Source organism: Macrotis lagotis, chromosome 2, assembly GCF_037893015.1.
Source record: "Macrotis lagotis isolate mMagLag1 chromosome 2, bilby.v1.9.chrom.fasta, whole genome shotgun sequence".
Classification (NCBI taxonomy): Eukaryota; Metazoa; Chordata; class Mammalia; order Peramelemorphia; family Peramelidae; genus Macrotis; species Macrotis lagotis.
In genome coordinates this window covers 72,960,783-72,984,939 of record NC_133659.1, presented here as the reverse complement: position 1 = coordinate 72,984,939, position 24,157 = coordinate 72,960,783, and the positions used below count along the sequence as shown (strand labels likewise).

At 35.7% G+C, this 24,157-nt stretch overlaps 1 protein-coding gene across 2 annotated transcripts in view; it reads right to left on the bottom strand.

Moving 5' to 3' along the window:
- RALGPS2 (Ral GEF with PH domain and SH3 binding motif 2) overlaps positions 1-10,948 on the bottom strand; it is a 227,747-nt gene extending 216,799 nt beyond the window's left edge. Inside the window, exon 1 of one of the 2 annotated variants that reach the window (XM_074222124.1) lies at positions 10,850-10,948. The gene's annotated coding sequence lies outside the window, so the exon portion shown is untranslated. The remainder of the gene's footprint in view (positions 1-10,849) is intronic. The other variant, XM_074222125.1, reaches the window with a different exon arrangement.
- Positions 10,949-24,157: the final 13,209 nt, after the last annotated feature.

The following is a 24,157-nucleotide window of genomic DNA, read 5'->3' as shown; positions in this document are numbered from 1 at the left end:
TTTTTTTTTACTTTTTTTTTTTTTTTGCAAGGCAAATGGGGTTTAAGTGGCTTGCCCAAGGCCACACAGCTAGGTAATTATTAAGTGTCTGAGGTTGGATTTGAACTCAGGTACTCCTGACTCCAGGGCCAGTGCTCTATCCACTGCGCCATCTAGCTGCCCCTCAGAGCTAGTTTCTAAGGCAGAATTCAAACGCAGATCTTCCTGACTTCTAGACCTATGTTCTATGCATGAAGTCGCTTAATATCTCATCAAGCTATATTTACATGGGGAAAGAATACCTACTAAAATACGTAAAATACTTAAAGTTGAGGAAATCAAGGGGGATCTAAGAAAACTCTATTCAGAAACCAGATTGAATGGTCTTAAAAGTTTCTATGGCTCTCCCTGGAGCCATTATTGTATAACCCTATATGAAGATAACATCCTAAGTATGCTTTCTCAGAACCTTCTCCAACAGCTTAATAATAGCCTAGCTGGAGACTCTGGATGAAACTCATTCTTCTCTGATGCAGTTTCAGGTTCAATCTTAGCCAATCAGGATGCATTTAGCAAACTGCTGAAAGAAAAGAAACCTTAACCTCCTCAAGTTCCACAAATCTGTAGGGTGCCACATCCTGAGTTGTGTTTTATTTTTGGTAGTAGCACATCAGCAAAATCAAGCTCCACAAATAACATTTTGGTTCTAGAGAAAGAGCTGCTAATGGGAATGATCAATGTATAGATTATTGCAATATATATGTATATATATATTAAAATTTTATTATGAACTTGACAAACATCAACAAACAAAATCAATATACATGGAAAAACAGAAAAAGATAATACAAAATCTACAAAATCAACATACTAAGAAAAACAAAAAGATATATAAAATATACAAAATTAATTACATAGAAAACAGGAAAAGGGGATAAGTATATGAAGCAATGAAGCATTTTTTTCAATTGGTTTTATTTTTTTAAGACTCTAACATGATAGTAACAAACCTGCTATGGAATACTTTTAACTCATTAATAAGCATACCTAAAAAAGATTATTGCCTCCTAAAATTAAAACCTTTAACAATGATCCTGAATATTTAAAATAAAAAAAATTTGTTCTTTAAGATTTTATTTTGATTTTTACAATTTTCCCCCTAATCTTCCACCCCCCCCAGAAGGCAGTCTGTTAGTCTTTACAATGTTTCCATGATATATATTGATCTAAGTTGAATGTGATGAGAGAGAAATCATATCTTTAAGGAAGATAAATAAAGTATAAGACATAGCAGACTTATATAGTAAGATAATGGTTTTTTTTCTTTTAAATTAAAGGTAATAGTCTTTGGTCTTTGTTCAAACTCCACAATTCTTTCTCGGATACAGATGGTTCAGCCATTCCCCTAACTGATGGACATTCACTCAATTTCCAATTCTTTGCCAACCACAAACAGGTCTGCTATGAATATTTTTGTGCAAATGATGTGTTTACCCTTTTTTATAATCTCTTCAGGGTATAGACCCAGTAGTGGTATTACTGGATCAAAGAGTATGTAACTTTGAGCATAATTCCAAATTGCTCTCCAGAAGGTTGGATGAGTTCACAGCTCCAATGTATTAGGGTCCCAGATTTCCCACATCCCTTCCAACATTGATTATTATCCTTTTGGGTCATATTGGTCAGTCTGAGAGGTGTGAGGTGGTATCTCAGAGATGCTTTCATTGGCATTTCTCTGATAAGTAATGATTTAGAGCAATTTTTCATATGACTATGGATGGCTTTGATTTCCTCATCTGTAAATTGCTTTTGCATATCCTTTGACCATTTGTCAATTGGGGAATGGCTTATTTTTTGAAAATTTGACTCAGTTCTCTGTATATAAAATAAACAATTATTAATAAAGCAATATATTTTCTTGGTTTAACAAAGTTGCATGAATTGACCAACTCCTAGCAAAGACACAAAGGGAAAGATACAAAGAGACAGGCAAAAACTCCAAAGTTACTCCTACTCCTCAACTCAGTTTAGTTCAGGTTGGAAGAGATCCAGGAGAGAAACTCAATTCAACAAACATTTATTAGAGCCAGCTTCGTCTTTATGGTAAGCTGGGAGGTCAGAAAACTAGCTTTCCAACTATCGTTCTTCAGCATCACTGGAAGAGAAGGAAAATGCCTAGAGGTAACCTATCTTGTCACTGATTGGGAAGAGAAGAGGCAGCAAAGAGCAGAGCTAAATACCAGAAGCCCTGCCTAATATTTCTGGTCAGACTACTTTATGTTTCCTATCATATATACATATACTCACACATATCTATACACACACACACACACACACACACACACATTCTTCCCTCTAATCCCATGATCAAGATTCTTAAAATATCATGTTAGGTGTACATGGGAGATTGTTTTTCTATCATCCTCATCCTCATTCAAATAACAGTCAATTGCAAACCATACCATCAAGAACAGAGAGGCCTTGAGGTTCTCCAACTTCATTTTCCCATTTGACCCCTAAGTAAACAACACATTTTTCCATCAAGGAAGGACTTCAAATGACTAAAACCAGACTCTTTACCGAACTATACAGTTTCTCTTCTCAAAGGTACATATACTACTACAAAAAAAATATTACAGTGATTTTCCTTTTGGTCACAAGCTGAGAAGGAGAAAGATCTTGCTCTGGATGGTTCCTCATCTAATCAGTTCAACAAAGCACTGTTTATGTTATGTTCCATCTTTTAGAAAATGAAAATAGAATTATCAAATAAATTTTCTCTTTGTAATAAAATTTATGTGTAAAAATAACTACCAAAACTTAGAAAGTCAAAAGGATTCTCAAGAGGGCAGCCTCATGTCATAGTCCTATTATTTCTGAAATAAGACATTGAAAAGTAGTAATAATAGAGGCCTCAAAGACTCCTAAAATATATATCAACTTCAAATGTTTAGTGTGTTAAATGTGTTAGAATTGAGTATTCACTAGCTTGACCTTGGTCCTTTTTTTGGGGGGGGAAAGGGCAAAATGTAATGGAAAGCAAGCTAAGATTAGAACCAAGGAAACAGCCCCATCACCTCTTTTCTCTTCTCTGTTCCCATTAATCCCCTTTTCTTCCCCAGTCCTCTTGGAAAATTCAGTTCAAATAGACTGATGTTGATGAGGGATGCAAATATGTTTGCCATGCAATAAATAATGACTAAAAGAAGCCTTTCCATATATTTGTGCCTCTAATGATTCCTAAGGTCCCTTCCACCTCTAAATCTTCAATCTCAGATCTTTATTTTCACTGACTACCTCCTGTGTCTGGAATTCCCTTTTTTCTCATCTATATTTCCTGGCTTCCCAGATTTCTTCAAGTCTTCTTAACGAAGTCATTCTCAACCCCTCTCATCTTCAATTTAGCCTTTCTTTAGCTTATTGGTTGCCACATAGTTATTTGCACGCCCTCTTCCCCATTAGATTATAATAGAGGGCAGGGACTGATCTTGTGTTTGTGCCTTCAGAATTTAGCTACTTCTTATGGAAGAAGTTATTGGACTTAGAGGAGAGATTCTTGACTAAGAATTATGCAGTTTGGGTTCTAGTCCTAATTCTGCTACTGAATTGATTCATGACTTCAAGCAAATCTTTGGACCTCTAGTCACCTCATTCAACTCAATTTAATTTAACAAGCATTTGTAGGCATGTACCACAAGCTATTATAATTTTTAAAATAGATGATATGAAAAAATTGTACCTTATAGGTCTCATCTTTCGACCTGTCACCACATTTGTTGATATTTATATAGCATTTTAACTCTTACAAAACATTTTATGTACATTATTTCATTTGATCCTTTGAACAAAGCTTTCATATAAATTATGATTATTTCATCTTCATTTTATATATGAAAAGAATAAAATGACATCACATCATCAATAAACAGCAAGACTAATACTGAAAATACTAAAATACTAGACTTCTGTTTCCAGGTCCTGTGTTATTTTCTTTCTTTTTTTTTTTTTTAAACATACTGTGGGATTTGGATCATTAAACTCTTAGCACTTGTAGTATGCTTTCCTTGGATAAGAAATGTCTCACTCAAGTCCTATTTAAAAGGAGCCCTTGCTAGACAGAATTCTGAGAAAACTCAGATGAAATTATAAGAAATAAAACAAAGTAAAAGATACATGTGATTCAGACAGCATTCACTATAGGAATCCAAAGGAGCTCTTGGCTGGAGTAGTTGGGGAAATATTCATGCATAAAGAAGGATTTGAGCTGGTCTTTCAAGGAAGAGAAAGTGGACTGGAGAGCAGTCAGAGAAAGAGAACAAAACTATGAGTAGAAACAGTGATGAGAGTAATCTATGTTATGCATTGGAGATAGGCAAAAAAGAGGAGGTGAAGGGGAATACTATTTTTATGATTTATATCAATAGATTAAGAGCCATTCTCCCTCAGATTTACAAAGTTGTTGGTTTAACCAGATGTATACTAGGAGAATCCCATTAGGAGAAGCAAAGATGTTTGACCAGGTTAAATAAAGACTCTTGAGTACAGTTTACTAGATTCTGAGAAGCAATGTAAATATAGTGGCACTGAGCTTGTGACTGATCCAGAAAAGAATCTACAAGAAACTACTGTTAAGTCATATACAGAAGAGTTGTAGTGGAATTCTCTCCAATGTGTGTACTGTATCTAACTGAGATCATACTGGAACCTGTAGAGGAGTTTGTTCACTGGCAAGTAATATTTATCTTTATGAGTCTTTTTTTTTACTTTTACAAGGCAAATGAGGTTAAGTGGCTTACCCAAGGCCACACAGCTGGGTAATTATTGTCTGAGGTCAGATTTGAACTCAGGTACTCCTGACTCCAGGGCCGGTGCTCTATCCACTGCACCACCTAACCACCCCCTTTATGAGTCTTAAAATAAGTTCTATTCATTTTCTTTAATCTCTAAGTGAATTTGTTCATTCTTTAAGCTTTGTGAGTGAAGTGTTTGCAACAATAGGAAGGACCATGCTAGATGAGGGATTCCCAACTGAGTTCCTACTCTGTGAGTGGAGGCAATGAGCAAACAAAAGAAGAAATTCCCAAGTGTGCTTTTCCCTTTCCTATCATGAGCAGACCTCTGACACAAGCATTATGCTTATTGATCTTTCTTGTCCAAGGTCATTCTCTAAGAGGGACTTTGATTTCTAGTTGTTTGTCCTTCATTCTCAAAGAAGACCACCACATCAGGGAGAGGATGCCAATGACATGCCAGTGAATTGGATTTAAGTGAGGAGGTGCTTTCCTAGATCATCAAGCTCACTTTCTCCACTGGAGGCATCTGGATTCAATGGCCAGATATGAATCAGGACACTGGAGATGGCACTGGATGTGAGGCAATCAGGGTTAAGTGACTTTATTTGAACTCAACTATTCAGAATTGTTCCTGTTTTTATTTATTTTGATGAAACAAGGAAATTAAAAATTATTTAATATGTTCTACAGTAAGGAATAGTAGTAGACCCAAAAATTATTTTCCCTAATTCACTCTTTTCATCACAGGAGCAGTCAAATGAAAAGCATACTAGAAATTATACTAAAATGTGACTTAAAAAGCCATTATCTTTTGACCCAGTAATTGGGCATATTCCCTAAGAGTGTCAAAACAAAGATGTCCTATATGCTCCCCAAATATCTTAACAATACTTCTTGTACTACTGAAGAAGTTGAAATAAGGCTGTCTATTGACAGGAAAAAGGTAATTGTGGTACATGAATATATAATAGAATATGACTGTGCTATTATAAATAATGAATATGAAAAATTCAGAGAAGTTCACAAAGACTTATTTATATGAACAAATGCAGAGAGAAGCAAATAGAACCAGAAAAAGCAATATATATATATAATATATATATAATATATATATATATATACACACATAATGACTATAACAAGATAAATGGAAAGAACAGACAACAAAAACAAAAACTAAATTGAACTTTAATTATAACAACCACGCTTGATCCTAGAGAAGAGATGAGAATATTGACCTCTCTTATTTAGTTTCACTTGAGCTTTTTTTCTCTTCTGCTTTGGGCTGGATCTGACTCTAGCCAGTCCCATGATAGTTTAAATTCAACATCAGAATAAAATGAGATACTTGTAGATCATCAAAGAGTAAAACAAAGGAAACTTTGGTTTTCAACAAGGATAGATATTGAGGATATCTCAGCTTGAATTAACAGAGTCAAGCTCCCTGACTTGAGTTGTCCAGTGTCATCTACTAGCCAAGCATCTGAAAGTGAATCTGTAGCTTTTCATGGTCATTTTGGAATGTAGGTGTACAGGAAGTAATGTCAATAGCAAGAATTTTTAGTCCCCCAGAGCCGACTAAATCACAAGGATGACCTTAATATCTCTGAATAAAAAAATAGCCCATTCTACATAGAGGTAGAGGTTAGTCTATTGCTCCTACGACATACTTTTTCTTTTTTATCCTTTGTAATAGGGATATCTTAATGATCAGAGAAGGAGAGGAAGAAATTTTTGGAAGTTAAGATGATATAAAACAATAAAAATTGCAGAAAATTTGAGTATGTTTTTTCCTGTCCTTGGGAAATCTCTGAAAATTATGCATAAACTCAGTTGTGTATAATTTCAGTTCTTTTCTTTACTCTATATTCTTTAAAACCTCTTTAACTAGGAAAGGGGATCCAATATTGTATAAAAAGCATTCTGGAATTTTGGTGGGCTTTAAAGTTTCTTCTGTGTTGTGATTATTCACTCTCTTACATGAGAGTGCCACCAACACTCCTACCACCATTTAAACATTTTTTGTAGGAGGGCTTTTTTATTGAATGAGCTGTACAACAATGACACATTTGATTGTTATTCCTTTGCCTTGTTTTAATATGAGTATTGGAGCCCTGTGAACTTTTCATCTCCTATGGTCATGCATTTTTTCTCAATGACAACTGCTGAAGTGATCTGTTTTTTCCAAAACTCACAAGGGAGCATGACCTCCTTTACATGACTGCCTTCACTTGGCAGGCTTCAAATTCCATAAAGGAAATTTCCTTATCTTTAGACTAAAGTTAGGCATGTTTTTCTCAGTTTTAAAATTAAATTCAACCAATATTTATTAAGTACCTACAAGATGTTTAGCATTCTATTTGGGAAGGGAAAAAGGAAGTAGATATACAAGAAATATTGGGCAGGACTCAAAGCTTTGGAGACAGAACAAATAAATCCAGGAAACAGAAAAATATGCAAAACAATATGAAATCAATTAGCTGTCTAAATGGGTGCTGTAGATAGTGCTGCAGAAGTTCATTCCAATTCAGAATATATTCATTAATAATAACAATAATTAATACTAATAACTATCATTTATATGGAACTTTAAATTTTGTAAAGCATTTAACATGTACATTATTGCCTTTAGTCCTCAACAATAATATGAAGTATGTGATAGGTTTTTGGGGGGAGGGAGATATGTTGATTAAGCAGAGTCAGAGAGAAAATAGATTCAAAACTACTCTCATAGTTTTGATTGAATATATGTTCAGGAGTGACATATTTGAGTGATATTTTATACTGTGGAATCATCACCACTTATATATTGCTTATAAATTGCAATCCATGTATGTTAGTAAATAAGTCTTAGAAAGTTACTTTAAATCGGTCATACAACTAATAGATGTCAGGGAATTTGAACCCAGGCTTTTTAGCTCAAGGTTCAATAGTCTCTCCACATTTATTTCTTTGCCTCTTATGGACTACTTTGTAAAGTCATAACAATGTCAGCCATACTTTTAAAACCATGAACTCCATGTGTTTAATGTAACTCATAACCAAAACATATTATTAAGGTAATTGTAGGAATAGCATTTTAGGACAATTACATCATTGCTGAAAGATAGATTGGACTAGGTGTCTGTTGATGGTGTCCTATAAAGACTTTCAGCAAAAATAGACTCTTTTATTTACTATGAAACTTGAGAAAGTACAAATGTTTGAAAGTTAGAAAGCAGGATTTACAAAAGGGGATGGGAAGACACAAGAATCTCAAGTCCCTTTTATTGCTTCAGGTCAGTGAAAGAAGAAAATTAACTTTAGAGAGAACCAAATTATTTTAAGTTGAATTGCATCAAATATTCAGTAATCTACTAATCAATATGGATCAGTGGACATATTGGTCCAAGTTAAATTTCAAAGGGTGATGATTTGTTTGCAAATCTTTGTATGCCTACCTCAGGCCTCACTTTTATGCTGCTTGTCATGGCGAAAGGGGGATTAATCAACCCTCATATTCCTCTAATAGTAGTCAGTAATCCTCTAGTAAATTCCTTTTCTTCACAAAGGAAAGCCTGGGTTCTTAAGGACTCTGTTGGCAGAGTGGTTCCCAAGCTAGAAAGGTTTTGATTATGGGCCTGGGGACTGACTCTATGTCCATTGTTCAAAGACCAGCCTAGCCAGTTGTACATTACCATAATGTTGTTCCCTTAATAGTGACTTTTTTTGACCACAAAAACTCATGTTGATCACTCACTAAAGCACAGAAGACTCAAAATCTGCATTAGTAAAGGGAATACTAACAATGCTAAGTTACAGGTCTTTGGAAATATCAGAGAAGTAGGCTTTAAAATATTTGACTCATACTAAATCTCTATGCATTTCATCTTATGTCTTCTGTAATGATACAACAATAAATGACTGATCCCATTCTCGTTCTTATAGTTTTGAATCTATTTTCTCTCTGACTCTGCTTAATCAACATTTAATCAAATTAACTGAAACAAGCTATTTCATACTCTCATTACTCTTCAGGTGGAATCAAGGAAATTCAAAGTTGTGAGAGACATTTACATATTTAGTATTAGAAGGGATGTCAGAATCATCTAGTCTAACATGTTTATTTTGTAGGGGAAGAAAACTAAAGTTGTTCTTTTTCTTAAGTCAATACATCCATCATTCACTTATTAAGCTCACTTATTAAGCACCTATTTTCTGGCAGAATCTGAGAGATACTGTTCTTAGCACTGGAGATTCAAGGAAAGGCAACAATAGTCTTTGCCCTCAAGGAGTTTACAACCTAATATGGCAGACAACATGCACAAATCTTTCCTAAACAAAGATAAATTGAAGATAATCAACAAACGGAAGGTACTTTTGTGCCTTGCTTTGGGGCATGTAGCAAAGCTCCATGTTACTTTTTTTTTAGTTTTTTTTTTTTGCAAGGCAAATGGGGTTAAGTGGCTTACCCAAGGCCACACAGCTAGGTAATTATTAAGTGTCTGAGTCTGGATTTAAACTCAGGTATTCTTGACTCCAGGGCCGGTGCTCTACCCATTGAGTCACCTAGCCCCCACCCCATGTTACTTTTAAAAATAATATTACCTTGTGTCAGATCATTTACCTTCAAATTCATTTTTGTAACAGATATAACTGCTTATTGTTATTACTTCCCAGATGCCATATCCAATATTTTAAAAAAAGTTAAATTGGAAAATTTAAAGGAAAAAATTCTTTTTTCAAGGTTTTGAAGAATCTGTGGTCATCTGAGAATTATAAATTGCTCTGTGCTTTTGGAAGAGTGAGCTTTTCCTAAATAGGCCACTAATTCCTTGATTGTTTAAAAGTCCTCATTTTAACCCATCACATAGAATTCCATTAATCCTTGGTCTTTATTTGCTTTTCAGATAGCATTTGTTGACACAAAACTACTATTTACTGATGGGGGAGAATCTGTGAGTAGGAGAATAAGTGCCTGTGATATTAACCACAGAGGTAGTTTCTAAGGCACCTATCACCATAGTACCCAAGAATTCCTAGCTAAAAATGTTAGGGCTAGAGTATTAGTAGAAAATGGAATTTTTGATTAAAGTGAAAATTAATAATTTTGAGATGAGGGTGAAAAATAGAAAACAAAGCTATGATTGAGACTTCAAAGGATAGAGCTGGCCCTTGGATTGTTTTGTTGATTCTAGGGCAAGTGAGGGCCCCATTCTCACTTTGGGGTAGAATGAAAACCCTGGTCAGTCCAGGGATATTATTATACAACTCTGTACCATCCTTTACCCTTGCCCACTTGTCTTACTGCTATTCTCATCCTGCCAATCCTCAGCATAGGTCACCTCTGCCATCTGCCTTTCTGTTTCTGCTCTTATGGACCCCTGGGTATGCTACAAATTTATTTATTTTTTCCTCATAATTTTTATAATTCTCTCTTTGAATTTTAATCATATTCTCCACAGCAGTTGGTTCAATATTTCTTTCTTCTCCCTTACCATTGCTCAGCAGGTGACATCACCTCTTATTTTACTGAGAAGATAGAAGATATGTGTCCTGTACTGCTTTCTCAAAACACTTATTCATCTTCACCTATATCTTCTCTTTTACAGACTCCAAGAAAGACACTCCCACCTGCCATCTCATCTGCTCATGCTCTGATTCCTAGTCCTTGTTTCTTCCAGAAATTTGTCTCATCAATCATTCCTTCCTTTGCACTCCCATCTTCAATCTTTCCCTGACATTTTCTACTTCTCTCCACCTATTTGCATGTCTAGGTCTCTTCCATCATAAAAACAAAACCCAAACCCCATTTACTCCACTTATCACCCTAGGTTTTTCCTCCCTTTCATTGCCAAGGTCCTAGAAAAATTTGTCTGCTCTCTTTGCCTCCATTTTCTCCCTCCCTTGTAATCTGTCTTTGGAGCTCATTACTCAAATAAATCTATTTATTCTTTCAAAGGGAAATAATAAATTCTTCACTACTAATTATGGTGATATTCATTGATCCCTCTGCTGTGCTTGTTGGAAAATTTCCCTAATGATAGATTTTCTCCTCCTTTGGCTTCCATGAACCTCCTCTCTTCTGGTTCTCCTACCTGTCTGATCAATTCTTCTCAATCTTCTTTGCTGGATCATCATCCACTTCCTGTCCCCTGAGTGTGAGAGTCCTCTAAGTTTCTGTCTTGGATCCTCTTCTCTTGCCTCTCTCCCCTCCCTCCCTTGGTGATCTCACAAAGAAAAGAGCATGTTTTGCATCTCTTACCATTGCTACCAACATTCTAGTAGAATGTGGATTCCTTGTGGGTAGTGACTGTCTCTCTTTTGGCTTCATATCTCCAGCACCTACCATGATGCTTGGCACAAACTAGTAGCTCAATAAATGTTTATTGATTATTTGGTTGATTGATGGAACCACTACAATAATTCAAGAATCTAACACAAATAGGCTTAGCACAGATATGAGAAAGTTATCTGAAGTGGAAACTGGTTTGGGCTTCATGACAAACCTATTAAGGAAGCTCTAACTACAGTAATTTCCCAACGACCTATCATATTTTAGATCCTTTGCCTCAAAGCTCCAGAACCAGTTTGGAACCCAGGTAGTAATTCCCGCAGCATCTGAGTGAATGCCTTTGATCACTTTAAATAGTCCAGAGCCCTTTGTTAAAGCTAATCTCAAAGTACATCATAAATCTTCTGCCTTCTAATTGTTCCACCACAGGTAGGGCCTAGCAAATTTGGAGCATTACCCATTGACAGCAGTTTAAAAAAAAAATTTAAGAGACATTACAATTTTTTCATATGTATTTATTTAGTTTTAATTCATTGAATAAAACAAACATTTCCATAATATATAATAAAAATATAATTTTTATATGTAGAATCCATTATTAAGAATAAAGTTCTTCCACAGATACCAAAAAGATGCAATATTTCCAAATAAAAAAGGTTTCATTTTAAGCCTACATCACTAGAATATTTTGCTAGCTTCAAAGCATAGAATTCACAAGGAGAAAAAGGGGTTTTCTTCTAACTTGATGCCAGCCTCAAAAAAGTAGGCGTTTGTAGAAACATTTGCATTTGAAAATGCTTTTCCATTGAATCTAACATTGACCTAGGGTGGAGTGGGTGGGGAATAACATGCTTTACTGCAGTTTGCAAGGAAGACTGAAAAATGCTTCTACAAAGCACTCTAAAAGTACCAAGATGATGTGGGTCCTAGGGAGACTGAATCTGAGTTATTGAATTCTTCTTTAAATGCTCTGGCCTGGAATGGAAAAAAAGTCAGCTAATGGGGCTCAACCACCCTATCATAGTCCAGATCATTGACAATACAATGATAAGGCAATAAAGTTTAAAGAAATAGGAAGAGTTCAGATGAGAGGGAAAATACCTTAGTTTAATGGAATGAGTATCTGGTTGAATTAGGTAACAGCCTCAGATTGTCCCTTCTTTCATTCAACACATTGAGGGTTTAACATATATGCAACATTGTACTAGATATTCTCTGCAAAAAAGGGAGGTGTTGATGATGTTTGTCCTTCATTCTCAAAGAAGACCATGGCATCAGGGACATGAATCAGATTTGAGTGAGGTGGGACTGTGCTAAATCACCAACTTCATTTTCTCCTCTAGAGCCATCTGGATCCCATGGCCAGATATGGATCAGTATGACTGAAGATGGTTTTGGATGTGAAGAAATCAGGGTTAAGAAAAAGATGGGGAGGAGCGGCTAGGTGGTGCAGTGGATAAAGCACCGGCCTTGGAGTCAGGAGTACCTGGCTTCAAATCCGGCCTCAGACCTTAATAATTACCTAGCTGTGTGGCCTTGGACAAGCCACTTAACCCCATTGCCTTGCAAAAAAAAAAATACCTAAAAAAAAAAGAAAGAAAAAGATGGGGAAAGGAGGTAAACACACACACTTATATATACCTTCACATATATGGTATATAGCATTTGTATATATACTGTAGTCTACATGTAGTATATACATACTATATTGTACGTATAGTGCATAGTAAATATAGCATATATAATATGGGTACATTAAAATATATATCTATATTTTGTAGTGTATGTATATCATATATGTATTATTTATGTGTGTAATTTCAAGCACCTTACAAAATGTAGGTATTTAATGACTTTATTTTTCACATCAGTAAATTGAATATGATAATATTTGGATTCAGACTTATATATGATTCAGACTTAAAAATACTGTGATTTTCAAAAATCACTAGACTTGCAGAACTTCTAAAGGGCCTGATGATTTGGTGAACTTTGCCTGCATATACTATTGCCACCCCATTCCTGGCTTCCATTCACTGGATCCCATATCATTAGACAAAGAGAACAGAGCCATCTGCTTCAGGGAAATACTCTATTCTCCCACAAACAGGCTGCTATGAAAGCCAACCAAAAATATGAAGAGAAGGGAAGGTTGTGCCTTTTACATTAAAAATCTTAACTCCTGTGACTAATTCTTATTGATCCACTATGAGTTCTTTTAGGACTTGGGAATGTGGGCTAGAGTTTATTACAATGACTTATACCTCACCTAGAGGAAAGGTCCTAGAATACCTATTGAAATCCTCTCATAGTTCAGCTATATTACAGGTTAATGCATTCTAGAATAAAGGCTCTATGTGTATGAATATGATAGGTATAGGAATGTGTGTGTATCAGTGACTGCTACAGTAAATTCCAGGTTACTTTACACACATTTTGTTGTGTGGTTGAGCTATTTCGGTTGTTTCTAACTCCCTGTGACCCTTTCTAGGGTTTTCTTGGCAAAGATTCAAGAGTGGTTTGTTATTTCCTTCTCTAATTTATTTTACAGATATGGAAACAGAGGCAAACAGGGTTAAATGACCTGCCCAGGGTCATACAGTCCTCTTGATTCTGGAGTCAGCACTCTTATCGACTGTGACTTTCATTGTCTTGAAATTAGTTCCTCAAAATGAATGGAATCAGGAATAATTTACCCTGTCTGTAAAATGAGACAAGTGAATAATCTGGACTGTGTGATTTCTATGGGTCTTTCTATCACTAACATAAGGTGGTGGATTATTAATCATGTATGATCACAAGGTTTAGGAAAATAAAAAATAAGAATGGAGGTAATGAGAAGAAACCTGAAAGTAGATTCTGTAATAGTAATAGTAATAGTAATAATAATAATAATAATAATAATGTAACATGGAATGGGTGAGCTGGAGGTTTTCTAGTGTGCTTTGCAAAAGATGAAAGACTTTTTCATCAGGAATTCCCAGGAGTTTGGCACCTGGATATGGGGTCAGGGATTGGGGTGGATGAAATATTTCATGGGGAAAGAGAGAGAAATCTTAGAAGGGGGAGGGAGAGAGAATCTAACAGAAAAAACCTCTTGGAAAAAAGAGGATAAGATTTGGTGTCTAGGAAGTTCTGAGTTGCTCTGGTACTGAGGGTGGTGAGCATGAATTGATTTCTGGGCAGGTTGATGCTATAAACAGATGAGGTGGCAGAGATGCAGAGCTGTCTACAGCAGTCAGGGCCTGAAGGTAGAAACCTGGATACAGAACTACCTCTCTATTTTAACTAACTATTCCTTTTAGATATATAATAAAGTTATCATGAAATTTCTTTTTTTCTCCCCCCAAGATAGCTACCATTGGACACAAATACAGTTAGATATGTAAAATCATTCTCTATGTATGTCTATTTATCAGTTCTTTCTCTGGATTCAGATAGCATTTTTCTTCAATGTCCATAATTTGAGTATTTAAAATGATCAAAATTACTTAGTTTTTCAAAATTGCTTTTAAAACAATATTGCTATTGCTACATGCAATGCTCTCTTGACAGAATTTTTATGTGGATTAAATGAGATTATATATGTAAATCACTCAGCAAACCTTAAACTGCTTTATCAGTATCAGCACCTACTATTTCCTTTGATTCTTACAAAAATGACAACAATAATAATCGCATTTGTAATTTTAAGATTTGCAAAATGCTTTACATATTCTATCTCATTTGCTCCTCACGACAACCCTGGGAGGTAGGTGCTATTATTGTGCTCATTTTACAGTTGAGGAAACTGAGGAACAGTGAGATCAAATGACTTGCTCAGAGTCACATAGACAATAAGTGATTAAGGTCAGATTTGAATTCAGGTTTTCCTGACTCCAAACCCAATGCTGTAGCCACTCCCCTTTCTCTTTTCTAATCTATTCTTCACGCAGTTGACAAAATAATTCTTAAAGGCTCAAGTCTATCTGTCACCCTACTGTTCAAAACCTTTAAGCTCCCTATTGACTTGGCATTTAAGGCTCTCTGGATCCAGGTTCTGTGTTATTCCTCCAGGCCTTTTATGGAAAGTCAACATATAAAATGGAGAAATTTGAAAAAAGTAATACTAATAACTCCTTAAAATAGTTTTATTCATTTGAATCTGCAAAGGAAGATGGAGGAAATTTTTATTTTTCTTTGTTTCATCGGCTACCATAGTCCAATAATTAATTCCCTAGTGGCCAATCTATTGGTAATGAAACTCATCATTATCTAGGCTGGTCCTTAGATAGCAGATAATTCTGTTGCCATGAACCAACTCTAAGACTTTCTAACTTTATAAAACTTAACAGGGCTTAAACTCTGTCACACAACTTTCCAGAATACAAATCCTCTCCTTTATGAAACTAGAGTGTTATGTGGAAATGGATCATATACCTTGATTTTAAATATTTTCTGTAGCAAAGTATCTTTGTACATACATCATATTAAAAAATCTATTTTTAAAATTGCTTATAATAAAGACAGTTTGCAAAGCAAAAAAAAGAGACTTTAGAAATTTTACTAGCTATGGAACTCTAATGTAATATCTTGTCTACTGCCTAATGAGCTGCTTCAATTACTGAAGATTTCTCACTATAAATATAGCCAGAAGACACATAGAGGTTGTGATATAGGGAAGGACAAACTCACAGTTCACATAGAGGAGTAAATAAAAAATTTGGTAGAGTTGGTAACATTATGTACCTAAAAGCAACAATGAACATTACCTCATGGGACCTTTGGTTACCATGCCTTAGAGTATGTTCGGCACAATCAAAAAAGACTTTTTTGCTCTTCAATTGTATCTGACTCTTCACCACCCCATTTGGGGTTTTCGTGACAAAGATACTGGAATGACTGTCATTTCCTTTTCTAGTTCATTTTACAATTAAGGAAACTGAGGCAAATAGGGTTAAGTGACTTGTCCAGGGTCACTCAATAGGAAGTATCTGATACTGAATTTGAACATGTCTTCCTGCCTCCAAACCATGGACTCTACCCACTGGTCACCTAACTGTCTCCCCTTTATTCACTGCCCTTCTCCCACCCCCTTCCTCCCAAGATTACCATGAGGAAAATGACTTCTTAATATCTCTTCTTCCTGAAACTTTTTTTGCAGTGTTTGATACTGTTGACCATCCTCCTTTTGATAGATTCTCTCCTTTTGCTTGACTTTTGTTTTATTGCTCACTCCTGGTTCTCCTTGGACCTAGCTGACTACTTCTCAGTCTTCTCAATCTCTTTTGCTCATTCATCAGTCATTTTTTCATCTATTAAATATGGGTATTTCCCCAAGTTTTTTTTTCTGGTATCTCTTTTCTCTCTCTACATTTTCTCTCAGAGAACTCACTAAATGTGATTGTAGATTAACACTTCCCACCTGCCCCTCCAAAAAAGTTCATTTCACACGATAGAGCAAAATAGAGCCTTTGGGCAGCCCATTGAGTTAGTCTGTTAGTACATATACTTTATACAGGCATTACTAGGCTTAGAATTGAATATCTACACCTTTTCCTGGTCCTGTTGGTCAAGGAGAATGGAATAAGTTATGACCAATAATGGAAAATTAAAAGGGTTTCATTTCCTCCAAGGAAAGCTGAACTTATTAGGAATAAGATTCCTGTTTTTTTCCATTTAAGAGAAAATTTTGATATTATGTATCTTAGGCTAGCCTGGGTAAGGATGGGGTAGGGATAGAAGTGGAAGTTGGTTATAAGCAAGTTTGGGGCATCTGATCTTTTTTAAAAGGAGCTGATAATTTGGTTTACATGGGATTCATTGAGTTGGTAGCTAGATTTTTCTCCTATTACATGTATTCCACATCACTGTTTATATACAAAACAGCATCTGGAATATGTAATATTTTCCCAAAGTCAGTAAAAAGTTACAGCAATACTTTTATAACATTATTTTCATGCAAAAATCTCTTCTACTTCTAAAAGGACTAAATCAATCATTCCACATTGCCAGTAGTAACATCAAAGCAAGCAATGGTTTGACACAAAATTCTTTGATTTTGTTGATGCTGGTTTTTAAAATGATATCTCACAAGCATTGTTTTTGTTTGTCCCTTATTCCTGGACCTCTGTGCTGCAGCCAGTATTTCCTGGCTTCTATAATAAGATGCATTCATTCCCTGACCTCTGAGCAGTTCAGGGTCCTTCTATCTAAACTCTTTCTCAGATTCTGCCTTGACCTCTGAGCTTCAGAGATACATCTCCAAAAGCAGAAGAATTCCTTCTGGGAAATTATCCTTTGGTCATAGAGAAATGTGGTCCATTAAATCTCTTTCTCAGGCCTGTTCCTAAGCATTTTTTTGAGCCTGTGGCAAAACTGCGCTCATTAAATCTTCCATTTCCATCATAGTTCAACACTAAAATCATTTGCTTAGTCTTCTGGACTGGGATTCAAACTCTTAAAAATTCCAATTCTGCTTATCCTTCTGACTCAGAAAGGATTAAGACCACAGAGTAGGCTGAAGCACCACCTGGCTGCACTGGTCTGGATCTAGCCATCTGCCCTGATAATGGTTCTACTAGTTAAAGACTTGATTCAAATAGACAATCAGATAAGACTGAAAGACTGTTGTCAAAAGTATAGGGTAAGAGTCAAAAATTATATTCAAGGTTCAGAAAAATGGTCTAGTAAAGTTGGAGCATAGGGGTTCAGAGGGTAAAATCACCAATAATCAAATATTTATCATGTGCCTACTCTATGCAAAGCACTTTTTTTAGGTACTAGGAAGAGGAAATATAAAAGCTAAATAGTCCCTTCCATTGAGGAGCTGACATTCTATTGGGAGAGGACAACGTGAATACATAAATATATAAAAATATATATAAATAAATAATCATCGGGGAGACAGTACTAGCATCAGGGTGAATCAGAAAAGACATGGCTTAGGAAGAGACAAGCTGAGTGTTGAAGGAAACTAGAATATTTGGTATGCAGAGGTGAGGAAAGAGAGCATTCAAAGCCTGGGAGACAGCAAGTGAAAAGAAATGGAGTGTGCTCTGTGTAAGGAACAGCTAACCTGGTTTGAAGACTATATGAAGGGAGAAATATATAATAAGGCTAGAAAGGTAGGTTGAGGCCAGGTTGGGAATGGATTTTGTTGCCAAATAGAGGGGGTTGTATTTGAGCAATAAAGAACTATAAGATTTTTTTGAGCAAGATAATGGCAAAGTGAGATCTAAACTTAAGGAAAATCACTTCGTGATTTTCTGTGGGGATGATGGATTAGAGAGTAGAGAACCCTGTGGCAAAGCAACCGAATAGGAAGCTTTAGCAATATTTTAGATGCAGAAGTCGTTTGAAAATGTAGAGAAGTGAGAAAATTGGGGAACAGAGTTGGGGACTTCTGGAGGGCTATGTGGATTGGGATTTAGAACTTGAGAGGAGAGGATAGGAGTATTTTTGGATAGGTATGTGGATTGAGAGGGTTGGGGGGAGAGGATGGGGGACTTGGAGGGGTGAGTTAATGGGGGGGAGAAGATAAGGTAACAGGGATGGGGGAAAAGAGACAAAAGAAAAATAGTGAGTAAAAATAAGATAGGGGAGGCTAGGTGGAGCAGTGGATAGAGCACTGGCCCTGGAGTCAGGAGGACCTGAGTTCAAATTTGACCTCAGACACTTAATAATTACCTAGCTGTGTGGCCTTGGGCAAGTCACTTAATCCCATTGCCTTGTAAAAATCCTAAAAAAAATAAGATGAAAAGAAATTCACAAATAGTCATCACAACTTTGACTGTGAATGGTTCTTTATAGTTTATAGCAATTCTCTTTGTAGTGGCAAAGAAGTGGAAATTACAGGGGAACTACTGAACAAGTTGTGGTACATGATTGTGACAGAATATTACTGGGCTATAAGAAATGATGAGCTCATTGAAGGCATGGAAAGACTTGAATGAAATGATGAGTGACACGAACAGAAGAACTAAGAGAACATCAAATCATCAAATACAAATATTGTCTTAAGAACATCCGACCAAATAAGTAATTATTACTATTATAACTACACAAATTAAAAATAAAAGACATATGAAAATTGTTATCTGCACCCAGAGAAAAAAACTGATAAATAGAAGTATGTATAGAATAATTTTACCCATATACAAACATTCATATGTGTATATATTTGAGTGTATGGGTAGCTACCCATATATGTGCGTGTGTCTGTGTGTGTGTGTGTGTGTGTGTGTGTGTGTGTGTATAATGGTAGTTATCTCTAGGTTGAGGGTGGGGAAAAGAGGAAAGAAAAAAGGAATTTATATGATAACTTGTATATTTGGAGGGGATAGCAAGTTGTACTTGATAAATTTGCAGTTTCATGTGGGATCATCTCTTTTTTTGTTTTGTGGAATGGCTGTTTTGTTCTGTGAAATGAAATAGAATAAGTTTTAAAAATAGTTCAGGTAAGAGATGTTGAGAGGTTTTACTAGGAAAATGGCTGTGAGAATGGAGAAAAGGTGATGGATATGAGAAACAGAAACAAAGAAATTTGAAAACTGATTGGATGCCAACACTTCCATAGTCCTGGACAAATTATCTCTTTTTAAATAATCTAAGACTGCTTTACCTTTTGGCTAATTTTTCTCCATAGAGAATGCGCATTCTTCTAGGGTAACAACTGCTATTCTCTGGTATCATGATGTCACTTAATTCATTTTTTGACTATCAGAACAAACCATTGAAGTCTGAAATATATGAACTGCAATCTCTTATCTGCTAGTGAAAAATGCCTGGCATTTTTTAGCACTTTATAGTCTGTAAAGCTCTTCATCTATGTTTTCTCATTTGACCCAACAATTTTGTGAAGACAATGCTATTATCAGCATCATTTTACATATGAGGAAACTGAGGCTGTAACTCTTGCCCAGTGTCACACATCTGGTCAAGTGTCTGAGGTAGGATTTGAATTTAGGTTGTCCTAATTCCAAGCTACTTGGGAAGCCTCCCTCACTCCCACTCCATCTTATAGTTATGAGGTTAAGGTTTTGAATTCACATTTATTCCTATTAAATTTCATTCAAACCAGATTCATCCCAATGTTCTAGCTTCTAAAGAATATGTTAAATCCTATCATCTAGCAACTCTTGCTATCTCTCTTAACTTTGTATTGTATACATCCTGAAGGACATTTTTATCTGGGCCTTTTTTTCTGTCATTTTTTAGATTTTCAAAATATTATATTGATGTCTTTTGCATTTATATCAAATCACTTTGCAATCCTCTCTTCTACCCCTAAGGTACATTGAATTTCTGCTTATAACAAAGAAAAGCAATAAGCAAAACTATCTGATATAGTGTTCAGGTATGACAATATTTACAACCTTGTGCCTGTGTAGACTTCTATCTCTGTCATGAGTAAGGAAAGTCTTTCACAATTTGTCCTCCAGAATCATGATTGATTTTTCAGTTCTTTTCAGTTCTGTTTGCTTTTAGTCCTCTTCATCTCCCTGGTCTTAGTTTTGTTACCTATAAAATGCAGAAGTTGGAATAGATGGTTTCTGAAGACCCTTCCAGAACTAGATTTATGATCCTTGTATACTATGTTTATACAAACCCATTAAAAAAAATAGAGCCTAACCAATTCAAAGGAAATTCTATTAAAGACCTTCTAAGTTGACATTATACCAGTCAGTCAACAAGTCTACTTGGGTACTTTCCTTCTATGAACCAAAAATTGTGATCAAAGAAAGTCTCTGTTCTCAAACAACTCATGGTCTAATGATGGGAGACAAAACAAAAACAAGACACATACAAGGTAACCTGGAGATAATCAACAGAGGGAAGACACTAGCATTAAGGAGGATGCAGAGAGGTTTCTTGCAGAAAGTCAGATTTTAGCTGAGACTTGAAGGAAGCCAGGGAAGTTAGGATGTTATTTGTCCTTTATTCTCAAAAAGAACCATGACTTCAGGGAGGTGATGCCATAACTTTCAAGTCAACTGAATCTAAGTGAGGGGAGGACTATGCAAAGTCACCAGGTTGATTTTCTTCTGTGGAGCCAACTGGGTTCAGTGTTCATATATGGATCAGTATGACAAGATGACTTTGGATGCATTGGTCTTGGTTTTAGATAAGGTCTTCATTTGTCTAAGGCAAAGTTGATAGGCAGGAAGAAAAGAGGTAAAGAATGACCTCTTTTATAAAAAAAAAATCAATCTGGGAGAGGAAGATTCTCAGGATTTCTGACCAAAAGAGAAATGATTGCTATTTACTCTCACTCTGAACCTTCAGAACTTATATAGTGATCAAATGAGGCTTGGACTGGGAACCATTATTGGTCAATCAATAAGAGTGAGAGTCAGAGTGATCGGGTTTAATGCATGTCCTCACAAAAGAAATCTAGGCTGTAAACTCCAGGATATCTTGCCAGCTTTGGATGATCAAAATGTATATTCCTTTGGGCAGACAACTTGCAAGTAAGGATATGATAACCTATGTGGACAGAGGGAGGGGAAGGAGGGGAGGAAGGAAAGAAGGAAGGAAAAAAGGAAGGAAGGAAGGAAGGAAGGAAGGGAGGGAGGGAGGGAGGGGGAGGGAGGGAAGGGAGGAAGAAGGAGCTATATTGCCCAACTGGAAATGGTCAGTTGGGTCCCCAGTAGGGCAATTACTACTACCCACAGATTGTTGTTTCTCCATTCTTGAAGAGGAAGGTGATGCCATGATTTGCAAGTAAACTGGATTTAAATGAGCGTGGGCTGCAAAGTCATCAGCCTCATTCTCTCCTCTGGAGATTCTGTAGTGATGAGGAGAAAGAGTATTTCAGGCTTTGGAAGTCAGTGTCACTGGTCAATAGAATACCTGTAAGGAGTAAGAGGAATGAAGAGGTAGGAAGAGAGTTGGTGACAAGGAATTTTTAAAAAACAGAGGATTTTATATTTGATCTGGAAGAAAGAGAAAGCTACTGAAATTGATTGAATATTATAGAAGTGGTGGCAGTGGAGTCACATGGACAGGTTAGAGAGATCAATTTGATGGTTGAGTGGTGGTGAGAGATCTGAGGCAGGAAAATCCATCAGCAGACTACTGAAATAGTGACCAGAGTAGATGACAATGTTAGAAGAGAGAAGGGGGCATATAGGAAAGATGTTAGAAGGTGTTAGAAGAAATAACAGAACTTGGCAATTGATTGGTTGTGGGAACGAGAAAGAGACAGCTCGGTATCCTAGAAGTCCATCCTCCCTAGTAACAGCAAAGTAAAGAAGATGGACTCATTTTGATGAAAGAAAATGGATGTATACAAGAAATATTAATGACTGTTATTTAAATCTGACCATTAACCACTTCCAAGTTTACCTAACTGCACTATTGGATATCTCTGAATATTTTCTACAATCGAATAAGCGACTATCAAATACTTTGCTAAAATCTAGATAAACAGAACTTCCCTAATCTACTAGTCCAGAAATCTTGTCCAAAAAAGGAAACAAGGTTAGTCTTGTATGACTACTTTTTTAAAAAAATATATTTCTATTATTATCTTTTGTTTTTACTTTATCTATATTTTGCAATGCTTATCTCTGCCAATCAATTTTAGTTCATTTGAAGTTTTAGCAGGCCTTTACTTCTGTATTCTGTACATGTTAAAAAAAACACAACACATATAAATTAGTTGGTAAATTCCTTTTGTATCCCTGTGGATATCTTCACATAGTTCCCACTCTCCTGATCCCAATTATCTGTTTCTTTTCAGTATTTGATTAAGGATTTTTTTGCCTCTCCTGTGCTGATCTTATTTCTAAGATTTTAGATCATAAGTTTCTCTTTGTACTGATAAATACTACTTCTATGCCAGACTATGACTGGCTTTCCTCTCCCCTTCACAAATATAAAACAAAGTAGCTTCTTGCACCCAAGGTTTCCATTATTTCTCCTTTTGCAACCAGATCTTCTCTATTGGCCGGTCAGATTCAGGTCTAGAGCAGCAATAACTTTCATAAGGCCACATTCTGAAGGGTGAAATCTATCAATTAAGAAATCAAGAATTATTCATTGTTCGTTTTTGGACAATGGACAGAAAGAAAACTATCAGCAGTAACCCTAAAACTAATTTTTCCCGTCACTATTATGTCATCTCCCTGAGTCCATCTCATGGTCTAAATCTGCTCTCTGTACTACTGACATATAGAACACTCTGATAAAATATAATTTCTATTTCACCTTCCATTGACTTTCTCCCAAATGCTCACTACCCTGCTTCCCCACTCTGGCTCCTAGATTGTTCCACATGACCACATAATCTGAATATATATAAAATGTTTCTCTTTCCCACTTTTCACCTATCCTGTTCCACTGAATACAAAATATTCTTTTAAAATTAAATTTTTTTTCAACAAACAAAAATAAACTTTTTTTCTTATCTCCTGTCTTTGAGAAAAAGAAAAAAGAAAAATAGAACCTTGGTAACTTAACATATCTAATAAATTTCCTAACCAAAAAATATTTGTATCATTCTGTACCCTGAGTCCATTCCCCTCTCTCTCAGGAGGTGGGGAGCATCCTTCATCATTGCTATGCATTATATGGAATGGTTGATTAATCATTGAGTTGATCAGAGTTCTTAAAACATTCACTTGTTTTTTTTAATAGTATTGCTATTATATAAGTTGTTCTCCTTGATTTTCCCATTTCAACTTTGCATCACATCGTACAAATCTTGCCAGGTTTCACTGAAACTGTCCCTTTTATCATTTCTTAGGTGTTAAGTGCTTTACTGACCTTGAAGTACTAGTTATTATTATTATTAATATTTCATTACAATTATATGCTATGACTTGTTCAGTAATTCCTCAATTGATGGGCACTCCCTTGGTTTCCAATTTTTTGTTGCTTCAATTAGAGCAGCTTTGCATTATACATATGTACATTATATACACATGTATTTGCATGTCTATATTATATATATATATATATATATATATATATATATATATAATCTCCAATTCTTTCCTTGAACTCTTTAGTATATAGGCTTAGTGGTAGTATTTCTGGGTCAAAGGGTAGGTACAGGTTAATGACTTTCTGGAAAGAGTTCTAAATTGTTTTTTAGAATGGCTAGACTAACTTATAGATTTACCAC